Source organism: Nothobranchius furzeri, chromosome 2, assembly GCF_043380555.1.
Source record: "Nothobranchius furzeri strain GRZ-AD chromosome 2, NfurGRZ-RIMD1, whole genome shotgun sequence".
Lineage (NCBI taxonomy): Eukaryota > Metazoa > Chordata > Actinopteri > Cyprinodontiformes > Nothobranchiidae > Nothobranchius > Nothobranchius furzeri.
This window is the reverse complement of record NC_091742.1, coordinates 10,486,856-10,502,861: the sequence shown is the minus strand read 5'-3', so window position 1 is coordinate 10,502,861 and position 16,006 is coordinate 10,486,856. Positions and strand designations below refer to the sequence as shown.

Genomic DNA, 16,006 nt, shown 5'->3' with positions numbered 1-16,006 from the left:
CATTCAAATGTTCTCTAAATACCTAAAGTATCAACGACTGGTTGAGTTAAATGACCTTTTGCCAGATAAATATATTCAATACTTCTATTTGCAACACAAATGTTTAAAGCTGTGGTAGGTGTGAACTATCCCACTCAAAGCTGATAAACGTGTGATGACAGATGACGTGCGATCACAGCCTGGGAGTTCATCTCACGAAAATAGTCCCGAAAATAGGACCTTCAGATACTCATAGTTGTCTAAACACCACATCAGCTGCAGTCTACACCGAGACTGCTCATTATCTTGGTGTGATGGAATTAAAATTCGCCATGTCTCACTTGTTTGAAAGATGTGAAACGGAGGCAGAGTGGACTATCAGAGAGCTGAAAATAACACAGCTGGGAGATCAGTGGAGTTTGTCGTGTGGATGTGCTGATTAGCCAGCAGTTGTCTTATTCTCATTCACCTCTTCTCTCTGTCTCTGAGCAGGTTGTCAGTCAACTCAGGATGCTATACATCTCATCTTACTGTACCCGCACAGAAAAATACATCAGAACGGTGACTCACAATGAATCTAATTCAAATCACTACACCTTCAAACAGCAAAGACCATATAATTGATCTATAGTTACTGTATTCATTATTCCTTCAAAAATCCTGTAAAATTAATTCCAAATCAGTTTGAGTGAAAAATAAAATGCTGCCTTAAGTCTTTTTGTTCTTGCTAACCTGCTAGCCAAACAAATCAAAGAACACAATTTAGATAAAGTAAAAATTCATCTTCCCATCCATGTCTGCTCACAGTTTGGTGTTGTTCTTTGTTCCCAACATATGTAGGTGTGTTTTTCAGCTTTCAGATCATTTTCTTTTTCTCTCAGCAAACGGTGCAGGCAGATGGTTCAACAGCAGGCTATGCCAACTAAGTTAATCTCCACTTCTTCTGTTGTCAGTGATTTTCTTTTGGGCTTAAAGCTGCATTTTAAATGTCAGGAAAGGATAAAAAGACCGAAGAGCTCATATGACACAGACTGGCTGAAACACCTGACTGAAGTTAAAGGGGTCCTAGAATTTAAAACCACATTTACCTTATTGTTAATGAATATAAGCAGCTTGGGGTATCTAATGTAGCATACCAAAAAGTTTGTGAGGTGTCCAACTGGCTTCCCTGTACTAATTAGAAATTTTGTAATTAGGGCTGACACAAATCTTCGAATAGTTCGATTCATTAAATTCCTCAATTCCTTTTTTGTTTTTTGTTTTTTTTTTTACTAATTTTGATGTGCACACCACAATCGGAAAACATTTTACCGGTGCACAACGTGGTAATCTACTAGGCGCTGTGGAGGAAAATGGAGAAACCAGCAAAGACACAAACCATTGCAAAACATAGACATGGTCCACAATTTGGGATCAAGAGTGAAACTACGAGCAGAATTGCTAATGGTAAGCTAGTGCATAGCACGCTCACGATCAAGTAGGAGGATCAATGGGGGTTCAGAAAAAAAACTTGATGGTTGTGAATAACTAATAATCCCCCACCATCCTGTTGATATTTGGATGTCTTCAGCGGTGTGGGACAGAGCTGCAGCTACCTGGAGTCTTGTTGCTACGAGTCTACTCCACACACCACTGCAACTTATGGCAAGCCGTTGTAGCATGTAATTCACAAACACTTGTATTTGACTACAATTTAGACTGGATTATTTTGCCAACCCATACATAACAAAACAGATATGCCACCAGCAGTAGAAATAAAAATTTATGAGCATTTCCAGTAGGGTTGTCACGGTATGAAAATTTAACCTCACGGTTATTGTGACCAAAATTATCACGGTTTTCGGTATTACCGCGGTATTTTTTAAACGGTGTTGCATATGTTCAGAAAGCATTGATAGTCCTGTTCTACACAAACTGAAATAGTTCTGAAAAGGTTTAACAGTGTTTATTAAACCTAAAATAACACAAAGCCTTAGCAAAAGTGCAACTTTTCACAAGTAAAGGAACAAATAGCTTATTTTTCTGGAACATGTTACAGTAGTCAGTGCAGGTTTAAATTATACAAATCCAAACATTCGAAACATAAACAATATGTAAACAAATCAAAGAAACACCACTTGTTTTCTCATATACTTGTTTTCTTCATTATCAAAATGAAAATCTAAAACTCCAGTCCACACTTGACTTGAGCACTGTACAAGTCAACCTTAAAAAAAATATGTATTTAAAACAAATAGCCACTTTAAACAAATTACTAAAATAACTACTACACTATGTAATCAAATCCAAATGTTCAAGTATAAATGGCATTGAATAAGTAAACAAATCAATGACAAGGAACTAATTGTATATTTCTCTTCATCATCAACAAATAAGATGCTTCATCCAGCAACAGGGTGTCCGTGACACGGTTTAAATGCTGGCAGAGGACGCTGCGGCTGCAGTATATAGTGACTCGTTGCATTCTCCCTCAACCAAAAGTCCTCACGTCATGCATTTAAGCTAAAATGCTAATGTTAACTTACCTTGCACTGGCTGTAGAGACGTGGGTGATCGTCACACAGATGTGCCATTAGATTCGAAGTGTTGCTGCCTTTTGCAGACACTTGTTTCCTGCACGTTCTGCAAACGGGATAGCCGTCTTCTATTAACTGTCCCTCAGCATTTTTCAGAAATCCAAAATATGCCCATACTTCCGAATTTAGTCTTCTTTGAGGGCTGATGGATGTCCTGGGCGCTGCCGTCGCCTCCTTCGGCCATTATTTCAGCTTCAAAGTTTTGGTGCCGTTGCAAATTAAAAAGTGCGTGTGCGCGCCACGGGAACTTCAGCTGAAGCGACGGTGGCTGGTAAGGGTCATCGCGCCGAAACCGCGGCCACGGTAAACCCACCGAGATAATATAGTTTTTTAAAAACTGGACGGTTATTTTTATTGTCAACTTTTTTACCGGGGTTTACCGCTATACCGGTTACCGTGACAACCCTAATTTCCAGTAGCTTTCTACTGAACATAATAGTGAAATAATTAAATTCTACTGATCTTATGCGAAAATATTTAAATATGTTATATTGACAAGGATGAGTGGCATTAATAAAAACCTAAAATGTTAATGCAAAGTAAGTCAAGTGTTGTTCCATAAAATACTTATTAACTAGAAATATCAGCTAGGAAAGAGGGAACTGGACATTATTGATCCTTTTATAATTTGCTGTTTTATTTTCATATTTTTAGCAGCACACCAGTCTTGTTTCACCTGAAACGTCATCAAATTGAATATTTGATTAATCGGTGGAGGATTCGATGGAATATTCGAATGCTAAAATATTCGATAGCTGCAGCCCTAGTAGGAAAGGCCACGGAAGGACAATTCATTCTGAGAAAAGCTGGTTTAACAAGTCATACGCTTAAATAAACCCACTAAAACGTCGGCAATATTATTAAAGTTTGTCACAGTAATGCTAACTGCAGATCAACGCTAGCCCCAGCTACTGCTAACATCCTTGTTGGATGAGAGGAAAACAACAAAAAATGTTGGAGAACCACTTACGTTCCAGGATGTACTGGGAATATCCAGACTAAATGCCAGATAGATCCATGGCTTCCAGTCCTCGTCCTTTTCCTCGTTTGTCCACAAACCCCATCTCCACAACCAGCCAGATGGTCACTTCATTCCTTCCTCTTTGACTGGTCTCCACACGCTAGGAAAGAACAGTTTCATACATTATTTAGAGGCTCAAAGATCAGTTTATAAAAACACTCCTTCTAGGACACCTTTAACACAAAGTCCAAGTTTAAAAGTATTAATATTATTATTCCCATGGATGTAGCAGAGGAGCAGCAGAACAGTGTTATGCTGCACCAACAGGCTGTCAGGATGAGTATTCAGATATGGTATTAATTACAAACAACACCGTTTTATTTTACAACACTGTAGCGCTCAACAGTAATAAACAATGATGAGTTATTCCAAAGTTTGTTTCCAATTGGTCTTATTTTTTGTCATTACTGGTAGATTTGGGATTAGCTATTTAATGTTTGAACTGGGAAGGCATTTATTTGACTGGGGGCCAACAGAGTTGTTCTTAACAATAATAAGAAAGTCTGTTCAACACTTTACTGGGAAAGAAAATCAACTCGGTGCTGTTTATCACTGGTTTGAGAGTAAATCTTGTAGGTGTTGGACATTTTTTAGGTCACAAAATATTTAACAAAAACAAATTTTATCAAAAAAGAAAGTTTAACATTTTTTATTATATTAAATTGCAGTTTGTGTTCCGAAGGTTGTTTACATGGCTGTGAAATTGCTGAAACCAAAAAGTTGTTAACTTTTATTGAATCTGAACTTTATTCATGACGCTAGATCAAAAACAGGCAATTTACCATTTAAAGTAAAAATATAAATAGTAAGCAGTCTGAAACAGTTACATACTGAGTTGGCCTCAAGATTTCTTAGTTTAGGTTTAAAAACACTAAACAAAGTTAACTCTGTCATTTTCCATTTTCCAGCCTGCAGTTCATTTCATGCCGAGGGTGCTGTTAATAATGTGACATTTTAACATGTAATTAAAGCGCAAAAAATCTAGGTTTCAGACCAAATACTTGGCAGCACATATCTGACATAACCTGAATATGACCTCTACAAATCAGCATTGGTATCAAGAATTTAAAAATCCATATCGGTAGATTTCTAGTTTTAGATTCAAGTTTGTTAGCAATCTGATTAGCCATGAGGATTGCTCCTTTCAAAGGACTACTTCCTGTCTCTGGAGCCTTCACCTGCTCTGGGTGATGTCACCTACAGTTAGCATCCTTACTTTAGATAAATAACTAGTAGAATAACACTCAAAATAAACAATGCACCCATAAATCTTTTCAGTTATCTGTTTAAGTGTGTGTGTGTGTGTGTGTGTGTGTGTGTGTGTGTGTGTGTGTGTGTGTGTGTGTGTGTGTGTGTGTGTGTGTGTGTTCAACACATTTTGGTACTGAGTGACCCATTAAAGGATGGAATACAGAGTTTTCTAATAATCAGCTCTTTAAACTCTTTAGAAAATTTCAAAGGATGAAAAGCAGAAAGCTACAGGGTATCTCTAACTTAACATCGATGCTCTTGATGTTTACGGCGCAGCAACTGCTGTTAGGTAAAAGCTGATAACTGCCTAAATAAATCCTCTCCACAAAAAAATCATGATGCAGGCAAAAGTCACTGTAAATAGTATGACAGCAAGTTTATGACTGCAAGACACAAACAAGACCGAGATTAGAGTAAATAAGTTGACGTAGCCCATTTGTAAATTTTAAAGTTTTAGCTGTAGGATTAACTGTCCTTGTCCTCAGAAAACAGAAGAATAGAAGGGGTAAAATGTCCAATGGGGCTAATCTTAGACAGATGTTCTGTCTTTTAATCCTTCAGCTGGTGAAACATAAAGCAGACAGCCTAAAAAAGCTCAGAGTAACAAGCTAAAATCTAATACTGATACGATCAAAGAGGCTTTTTAGGTTCAGACCCAATACTGCACTTCAAAAGCATGTATATGTCTGCTTCTTAAACCTCGACTTCTCCCTCTTTTCTTTATAATTAAGGTGCTGAAGCAGTAGAAGAGACTTTGACAAAGGAAGAAGTAAAGCACGGATGTCCAAACTTGTCAAGACGAGGGCCCAAATCATGAAGATTTTTAAGAATGTAAACATTATTTTGTATTTTTCATTTGTTCTGCACAAAAAATGCCTAAAATAGATATATTAGTAAAGATTTGAACACAAAATATTTAAATATTTGAATTTATATCAATAGCCTCCAAAGGAGACTTAATTCCACTGTTCTAAAAATGCTGGTCAGGGCCACGCAAAATCACTCCAAGGGCTGTAAATGGCCCCCGGGCCGCACTTTGGACACACCTGACTTGAAGTAATACTTTGCAACTTTTTCATATTTTTAACTCCTTTTCTTGAGCCAGTATGTGCCAAAATGACCCTTTACAGGGTTGATGAAATGCCTCCCAGCCTTTATTGCAGAATAAACTCCTGTTGGTGTGAAGTGTAATTAAAGCAACACCCATTGGAACATTTGCTGAACTAATCTTGGATAAATGTTTTGGCATGACTAGTTTCGGTTTAGTTCATCCATGTTTTGTTCTTCGTTTTAGAAACTGCTCAATTTTTCCAGCCAGTTTCTTTGTTTCTCTGACAATTTTGGTTCATTCCCTAAAAACATTTGATTTTGCTGCAACTTTCTCCCCTCAAAGCAAAACGGAGATGAAGTCAACTGACTAATAAACCAACATATAAAATACAGCAGATGCACCGTGCTGGGTTTACTCAGGTCAAGCCTCTGAAGGAGAGCTGCCTTCACCCAAAGCCAGCATTTAAACATCAAACATCTCTGTAGTTTTTAACAGCAGGTAACGTCGTCCAGCCTTCCTTCTCCCTGGTGGATGGCTACAGCCTGTCTCGTGTTTTGAGGCCAGATGGGATATGCGGTGCTGTGGTTCTGTGTGATTTGGATGTGCCAAAAATATTTCCACCGGGACACATTCGGGGTTTATCGGGTCTTTCAAGCAGCTCCTGCTGCCAGATGATCAAACCGGCTATGATGACACAACAGATAAGCTTCATGTTGGATGAAGAGTGTGTAGATAAAGTACTTAACGTTCAGAATTTGTTGTGAAAAGACGACTAAGACAAAATCCCAACTGTGTCCACAGTTATCCACACAGAGCCAAGTGACCACACTGAAATAATCGGGCAAATTACACAAAAGACTACTTCAGAGCAGAAAAATGGACTAGAGATGCCAAAGGATCCTTTTAAAGCTGCAACAACACACTGATATATGATTCTATATTTAATAGAAAAATATACTACATTTGGACTAATTAGACAAACTATCATGAAGCAAACATGCACACAAACAAGTGAATCTAAAAGTTCACGTTCATGTTTTAAATGAAAATAAAGAAGCATTCCTTTCTAAATTCAAGTATTTCACTTCTGAACCTTTTCTTACTAGATAAATGGGGTGACGGTGGCACGGGAGCTAAGTGCTTGCCCCGTAATCAGAAGGTTGCAGGTTCGAGCCCTGCTCAGTTTGTTGCTGTCATTGTGTCCTTGGGCAAGAAACAAAGTATCTTTCTGGCGTTTTCCCCTTTCAGAAATTGTGTTAGATTTTTCAGAAATCTGTAAAAGTCTCATCATGTGCTGTGATATAATGAAAGCAATACGTCTTTTTATTTATTTATTTATTTTTTGCTAAGCACGCCCCCTGCTCTGCAGAGCTCCATGCAATAGGAAACTGAGCGCCAACCAGAACTAACCAATAGCGTTAGACTAAGGAATACCTCGACTGATACAGAGTTGATGAACTTTTCACGGACAGTAAGTCTCTAAAATATATCCATCCATTGTCTGAACCCGCTTTGTCCACGTAGGGTCGGGGGGGGGGTGCCGGTGCAGCCTGGACAGAGAGCCAGTCCATCGCAGGAGTCTCTAAAATATAAATATATGAAAACTCAACATGACATAAAAATAACACTCGTAAAACAACGTGTTTTAGCTCTGTTTGCCGGCTACAGAAGTACATAAGTAAACTAGAAAGGTGGAGTCCCCATCTTAAAGAAATGAAAGGAGAATTTATTTGTGTGATATGCTTGTCAGCCACTAGACGGTGCCATCGGATAAGATCAATACTACGGAAGGAAGCTTTAATCCCTCTTGCCTGCTAGTGGAGGTCAGAGAGACCAGTGGCGCCTGTGCTCAGCAGTCTCACCTCGCCCAGTGCCCCCCAGGGCAGCTGTGGCTAAATCGTAGCTCATCCCCACCAGCAGTGTTTGAATGGATGAATGACTGATTGTGTTGTAAAGCACCTTGGGGGGTTCAGGGACTCTAGAAGGTGCTATATCAAATACAGGCTATTTACCATTTGAAATGATTGTTTTAATATTTGTTTCCTGTCTGACTCACCGATGGCGATGATGTTCGGGACGCTGAAGTTCCTTCTGCCGTTTTGTTTCTAAACCCCTTTTTTTCTCTAAAGCTTCCATCGTACACCTTTTAGATGCAACACAGAAGCTAAACGGGAACTGTTTAATTAACTTTCATAAAACATCTCACTCCACTCATGTCTCTTCTGATGACATGTTTCTATGAAAGAGTGAACTGAAAGTGAAGCTAACGCTTACACTCTTGCTGCTCATGAAAATTGTATTTCTTTTGTACTAAACTGTTAATATAGTAAATATAGTTAGTCACCTATCTGTGACCCATTTGTCATATCAAACATTAAGGACGCCATTGTTAAATATGGAAAATTATAATTATATTTGCATGTATTCTGTTATACGTTCAGCATTATTCACACTGAGGGAATCATAGCGTCCTACAAGTTATGTGCGAGTTTAAAATCAAATTCATAATAATTTGCTTGCAAAAAAATAGTAAAATGTTCCAAAAACAGTCTCTAAACTTCCTTAAGATGAAATCCAATGTCATAAGAAAATTCAACCTCGACTTCTTCATTTTCACTTACAACATTCAACATTTAAGCCCTCCAATAGCCAGTTTCATGAATGTTTCACAACTTGCCATCATTAATAACCTCACCGTCAGCACCTTCTCTTCATCCTGGACAGATCTGGATTTACCACTTGCTCCTTTACACCTCAAGCTAACCTCATCTTTTACCTTTTTTAACCTCGCCACCCTGAGTCAATGTTTCTGTCATGCTCACTTTTAATTTCCTTTAAATCCCTAAAGCCTATTTGAGCAAATTAAGATTCTGTTGTACGACACACATTTCCTCGTCTCAGCACTCACTCCTCATCTCTTTTGTTCACAGCTGCCACCTCACCACTCAACAGTCTCCTGCAAACTTATTTTAAAGTCATATTTTTACTCAAAAAGCTTAATTTTCACTCTCACTGCTGATTTTACCAACTACTTTATCCACTTGTTTTTATACAGAACTTGTTTTATTTTTGTATGTAATTGTAATAGTCTCCATTTGTATCATTTGACATACAATCTATAAATTTACAACAAAAATAAATAAATCAGACAAATTCATACTGTGCTTATAATTCCTAATTGAACTCGCAGCAGGGATCGTTTTCATGTCTTATCATGACAAGTTTTAAAATTCACAACATGCTGAATATTTCTGGCATTTTCATTTTTAAATCCATACATAAGAGTTCATTTTTCTATTTCGTAGGGGTTGTATCAACTAGTCGACCAGCCGACTCCACTGCTCTGTAGTAACTTTTTAGGACTTTCATAGACTGATCGCTGTCACGTGATAATAACCGACAAGATGCAGTCCTCGGAGGCGACGTGCTGTGCCAGAGTGTCGGTATCTGACGCCCACCGTAAAACGGACATTTGACTGAATTGTGACCTTTACCCTCTTGCAATTTAACCTTCCCCTCACCCCCATCCTAACCTTAACCAGCTTGCGCATGCAAAGCTCTGATCGTTGACGCGCTCCAGACATCTGCGTCCTGAGCACGGCCACAGTAACATTATCAAATTAGGTGTCACCACCTCAAAAACAAATTTAACACGCGATCGTTCATGTCCGCTCATTTCCTTTTATGTTTTCTGTCTGTTATTTGTGCCTGATGCTTTTCGCTGCTGTGGAACGGAGCACATCACCTGTTTTGTCCTCCGGTGACGCACCTCACAGGTGCGGCTGGTGCACACTCCGCTGTTTTTACGGTCGGAAGATCTTTTAGAACTGCAGTTCAAAGGTAACTCATAAGGTGAATATATATGAACCCAGGTAGCAGTTTTTCTTCAGGATTGAGAGGAGATGCAGGAAGATAATAAACAGACAGGACAGAAAAATAGTCAAATCAAAACAAGTTAGTTTTTGTACCTGGTGGTTGCAACAAACAGACACCATTGAAGGTAATCTGAAGTGAGGAACAGAAAATGAAAGAATAATTTTAATGTTTAGAGCAGCAGCATCTCTGAGAGGCTGCAGGAGCATCAGTGAGCTTGCGACCACTGAGTGCGGGGGTGGTGGTGGTGGTGGTGGTGGGGGGGGATTTTTCATTTATCCCATATTACCTGAAAGGGGCAATCGCGTGAATCACCTCCATCATATCTGAGAGTGCATCCATTCAGCCGGTGGAGCTGAAGGAGTTAATTAATTTATATCTCAACACATAGAATAGAATGATGGGTCAATCTAAGGAATAGGAAAGCGTATGAGGAACATTAAAATCAAATACCAAATGCTTGGAAAAGCCTGGAAGTGCTTAAAGGCTCTCCATGACTAAAGGACAAACGCAACATCAAGAGTTTAGAAATTAAATGTAAAAACAAAAAATTCAGAACTAATCATTTCTTTCCCTACTTGCCCTCTCTTCTTCCTCCTCTCTTCTCCTTTTCTCCCCATCTCTCTTAATCTGTTCCTTTTTAATTCTTTCCTCTTCCTCTCGTCTCAGTTCCTACTCTGCCTCTCTTTCTGCCTTCTTTAATTCTCTCTTTTCTCTTCCTCTATCCTTTCTTTCTCCACCTGTCTAATTTTTCCTTCTTCCATTCTCCTTTCTTCTAACCTCTCATATTCTTTCTTTATCTGATTTGTTGGTGGGCTGCAGCCTTACCAAACCATCCCCCACCGCTATAAATCAACACTTCCCTTTTGTCTCATACACACCCCCCCCAGAACTTCACCCCGATTCTTTACACACAGTCACACAGCACCAGCTTAACACCTCAGTTCCACACACATACACACACAGAGAGAGACACAGACAGACAGACAGACAGACAGAGCCGGCTCAAAGCTTCAGCACTGTAGCTAAACAATCGCACTCGGTTTTTTCTTTCTTCAGAACCTCAGTCCAAAATGTCTCACACACCCTCAGAACAGAACCTGCAGGATGTCACACACTCAAAGTCCCACATAGATGCCCCTTTTCACACAAGTACCAGAACCAGCCACACACAGACGGATTAACTTAAAACCCGTCACAGATTTAAACTACAAAGCGACATAGAACACGATAACCACAATGCAGAAAATAAGCCAATCACAACTTGAACAATAAACAACACCACAGAATCACGGAGGTTAAACAAGACACCACACAACCGAAATGGGACGCGGCCCACAAACCACAGATATACAACTCACAAAACAACAAAACGGGTCGAATTTAGAACGGGTTGAGTTCCTTTAGCCAATTATAACGATGATTAACGTGGGTACCGTTGCTGCACCATAAAATATTTAAACAATACAAGCGCCAGTGAGCTTTCATAGTGATTTTGCACATCCAACCCTATTACGACCCACATTCACATTCGTCGTGGGGTGTCTGTATACGCAGACACAGACTCATTACAACCTCCCTCGCGTTTACTCTGTTCCCTCAGAGGCAAACGAGAGTCCAGGACAAGGTCCGGCGGCTCTCAATCCAGCCCTCAGCCGGGGCCCGAAACGTCTTTCGTGTGTGGATGGCAAACAATCACTACCAGCATAAAACCACACTGTCAACCAGTTCAAAGAAAAGGGTGCAATTTAATTTAGGTACTCACTCACTCATCCGTTTCTGTCTTCCACACACAGAGCTTTTGGACGGGGACACACACACACACGATGTAACACTCTCAAAGTCCCCGATTCACGCACATCTCCACACACACTCCCTTACCAGAAACAGGCTCAAAAACCTCCAAACTTTAGCCAAACAATCTCACACTTGCCTTTTTCCTTTCTTCAGCTGAACTTTCTCACACACACACACACACACACACACACACACACACACACACACACACACACACACACACACACACACACACACACACACACACAAATACCTGCAGGTTATTTTCACACACACACACACACACACACACACACACACACACACACACACACACACACACACACACACACACACACACACTCACACACACACACACACACACACACACACACACACACACAGAGAGAGAGAGACACAATAGGATGGCAGCTAGGGCTGGGCGATATCTCGATATTTTAATATATATCGATATAATTCTAAACAAGATATAACACGGGACAGTATCTCTAATATCGATGTAGTAAAAATTGCCGTTTAAATTACAATAAATGGGCCGCAACTCGAATGTTATCGCCTCTCCCAGTGTCCCTAAACGCAACCTGTCTGTTCCGCCTCCCCCGCTCTGTGCCCACAAGCCCTCCCCCTCCGCCACCACCACTCGAGTGCTGACTGCTGAGCTGCTAGCGACAACATGGAGATGGAGGGGGAAGCAGAAGAGGAGTTGGTCAGTAAAAAAAAGAACAATGGCTCGATAATCTGGAAATGGTTCGGTTTTAAATTGTCAGATGACCAGCAGCAAAATGTTTTCTGTAAAGAATGTCGAAAACCTGTTGCAACGAAGGGTTCGAGCACAACAAACCTCTTCCACCACTTAAAACAGCGCCATAAAGTAGAGTATGAGGAATTACAAATTACATGCTGCGACTCAGACCACAAAGTCTTCCCAACCTGTTGTCCCGAAACAAACCATGTTGCGGGCTTCACTGAGCCATAGTGAGCCATACGAAAGAACAAGTAACAAGTGGCGTGAAATTACCAAAGCGGTGGCTTTCCATATCGCTCAAAAGCTGGAATCTCAACCCAACGGGACTAGTTGCTGTGACGACAGACAACGGGACTAATATTGCCAAAGCGCTGCAGTTAACAAAGTGGCCAAGGATGCAGTGTTTTGGTCACAGACTTCATCTGGCCATTGGTGAGTACAATAAAGAATTAATTAATTGAAATAGGAATATAAATGACAGTGAAAATGCTCAGTAAAATGTGTGTGAGTGTGAGAGAGAGAGAGAGAGAGAGAGAGAGAGAGAGTCATTGTGTTTTGTATTATTTATGTCACTTTGAATAATATCTAATAAATTCCATTGGAATTTATTAACTGTAAGCAATCGTGAACAAATAATTCATAATAATAACTTGCATATGAAAATGCCACAAGAACATATTAAGAACAGGAAAACGTGATTTTTATCAGAGTGTGTCTTTAACTGAGATTGTGTTTAAGATGTGCTTCACAACTAAACTTTGGCCAGACGGACCTAATTAAATAATTAGTGATTTTAAAATGTGGATTTCAATGTTGTGTGTTTATATAGGACACAGTTTGGATGATGCCCGGACAACAAGAGCCATTTCTGTCTGTAAGAGAGTTGTCAGCTGCTTCTCGTACAGCTGGAAGAAGAGAAAAGCCCTGGCTGATGCGCAAATACAGCTGAGTCTACCAGGTCACCAGCTAATCACCGAGTCAGCCACTCGCTGGGGATCAAGACTACAGATGATTGAGAGGGTCCTTGAGCAGGAAGGGGCACTTTCTAAAGTCTTGTCCTCTGACAAGAAAACCAGACCACTTGTTCCCACCTGGCAGGACATCGAGGTCCTGGAGGCAATAAAGAAGGCTCTGAAACCCCTTCAAGACTTCACTGACGCTCTCTCGGGAGAAGAGTACGTCACCCTTTCATACATCAGGCCTGTGCTTTACCTGTTCACCAACAGTCTCCTGGCACATGAAGAGGGAGCTACTGAGCTCTGCAAGTCCATCAAGTCCTGCATTGTGGACTACCTCAACAGCAAGTATGCTGATCCGTCCACCTGTGGCCTGTTGGACATTGCTTCATTACTGGATCCCCGATTCAAGGCTACGTACATTTCAGGTGAAAAACTTGATGCACTAAAGCACAAAGTCATCAAAGAGGTGGAGTCTTTGCCCAGTGACCCGGTCAGCTGTGTGCCTGAGCTGCCTGACCCAGCTGGGACTGAGCCTGCAGACCAAGGCCAGGCAGCAGTTGCAGTACTACCCACATCTAAAAAGAAAAAATCTCTGGCGAGCTTCTTTGAGAACACCAAACCTACAACAAGCACTACACACACACAGGATACAGTGGAAACTGACCTTTTGAGCTACTTGTTGTCAGTTTGTGTAGAAAAAGATAATGACCCTCTGAAATGGTGGCAGAAACATAAAAGTAACTTTCCTTCATTGAGCCGCTTGGCAAAAAGGTACCTTTGTGTACCAGCCACCAGCTCACCTTCAGAAAGGGTGTTTAGTTGCAGTGGGAACATTGTAACTTGCCACAGGGCATCCCTAAAACCTGACAGTGTGGACAGGTTAGTTTTCCTGGCACAAAATCTGTAAATTGTACAGAAGTTGGTTTGTAACTTTTTGATTTCATATCATTTTGCTCTTATTATTTGAGATGTGCACAAGGTAAGAATTGCCTAGCCTGTTTACATGTTCGTCAAATTTTGCACAAAGACCGGCCTGGCTTGTTTACATTATTTTTTTGTTGAGAAATTGACTAAAGGTTAAATTGACATGTTTATTTACAGAGCTGTTAATCTCTGTCAAAATGTCTCTTTATTATTACTGTTAAAATGGTTAGTTTTTTTTTTTTGCTCAATTTATTGTTAACATTTTGACATCAATAAAGGAGTCCGAGTGAGCTTTGGCATGTGGCTTAAATTTATATTGGTTGGTTTTTAAAGGGTTTGGCCTCTAAAAAAAATTTACCTAACAGGGACACAAAAGGTTTGGGGGAAGTCCCAATTACGTCACTAAAAAAGTATCGATATATATAGAGTATCGCCATTTAGCTAAAAAATATCGAGATATGACTTTTAGTCCATATCGCCCAGCCCTAATGGCAGCTGAAACACAGTTCATAGCCAGGTTTTTAACACTTCAGCACAGATTTACAACCACAATACAACACAGAAATGCGACGTCCACACTGGGACAGCCGACACCAATGTTTCAGATACCAGCAACAATTCACGGGACCACAAAGATCTGCTTAACCAGAAGTAACAAACCCGATCAGAAATGGGACACAGCCCCGATACCAGATGCACAACAAATTACGAATAACACACAGCAAGGCCGAATTTAGACCGACTTAGGATTCTTTGGCCAAATGTAGCGGTGATTAATTTTAGTGTACCTTCGACGCACCATAAAATATTTAAACAATCCCAGCGGCAGTGTGATTTTTTAGCAACAAGCCTCTCCACTCGACACCAGCACATGGACTCTGTGCTGCGTGTATATAACGGTTTTAGGTGCCACTACACATTCACCTGTAATTACCACCCACAGCACTGCGGGACGCCTGTGTGCGCAGACACAGACTAATTACAACCTCCTAAATCCAAGGCCAGGAATACAGCCACGGTTCACATGTGCAACCCCTAGCTGGACACGAAAACGTCTTTTCGTGCGTGAATGGCAGTCACCACAATCAGCTTAAAAAACACACTGCCAGCAGTCAAAGGTGCAAAATAATGAGGTACTTACTCTACTCTGCGTGGTAAATTCGTCCTGAGTTCAGGAAGGCGAGAGCATAGATGGCTAAAAAAGCCGGCCGGTGAAACAATTTTAGTTCCCCGGGCTTTGATGAGGTAAGTGGCACCTGCACGGCTCCCCGAAGACAGCTTTCCACCGACGGCTCTGCCATCCCGGGTTTCGGCACCAAATGATAGGTAATTTTTCATTTATCCCATATTACCTGAAAGAATGACACACGCAGAGGAATTAGATTGATTATTCGTATTTTCCATGACCCTTTAACCTGAAATAAACACACATACACAAAGAGGATTTCATTTTACACCGAGTTGCCAAACAGTGGAGAGAAGACGCAGGGATAACCCCCTCTGGAGCTGTCCTCAATTCACTCCCCACTGTTCAGTTTCCCAGGGGTTTTATTGACAAACAGGACAGAGAAGGTGGGCCTTCTCAAGTTACAGACTTATAGGCTCCTCATCTCCCAGGACACCGCATTCCAGAGATAACACAGATAACGAGCTTACAGGAGCAGACGTTCTTTAGACTCAAAAAGGAACATATAGAAAATACCCAACAGGGGGGGTGGGGGGGCTGAACCAAGATGCAGAAACCACCGTTGTTAAAAGAGATGTGTTAACTTAGAAAATGTGGGCGCAATTTTAATTGTAAAAAACTCCAGCGAACCAACCCCCCTCGAT

The 16,006-nt window shown here is 40.6% G+C and overlaps 1 long non-coding RNA gene across 1 annotated transcript in view; it reads right to left on the bottom strand.

Annotated features, from left to right (window-relative positions):
* The window catches only part of LOC139066324 (uncharacterized), a 108,447-nt gene extending 92,807 nt beyond the window's left edge, over positions 1-15,640 (bottom strand). The window contains exons 1-2 of the long non-coding RNA XR_011519239.1: positions 15,318-15,640; positions 3,526-3,676 (exon numbers count right to left, since the gene is read on the bottom strand). This is a non-coding gene — a long non-coding RNA (uncharacterized lncRNA). The remainder of the gene's footprint in view (positions 1-3,525; positions 3,677-15,317) is intronic.
* Positions 15,641-16,006: the final 366 nt, after the last annotated feature.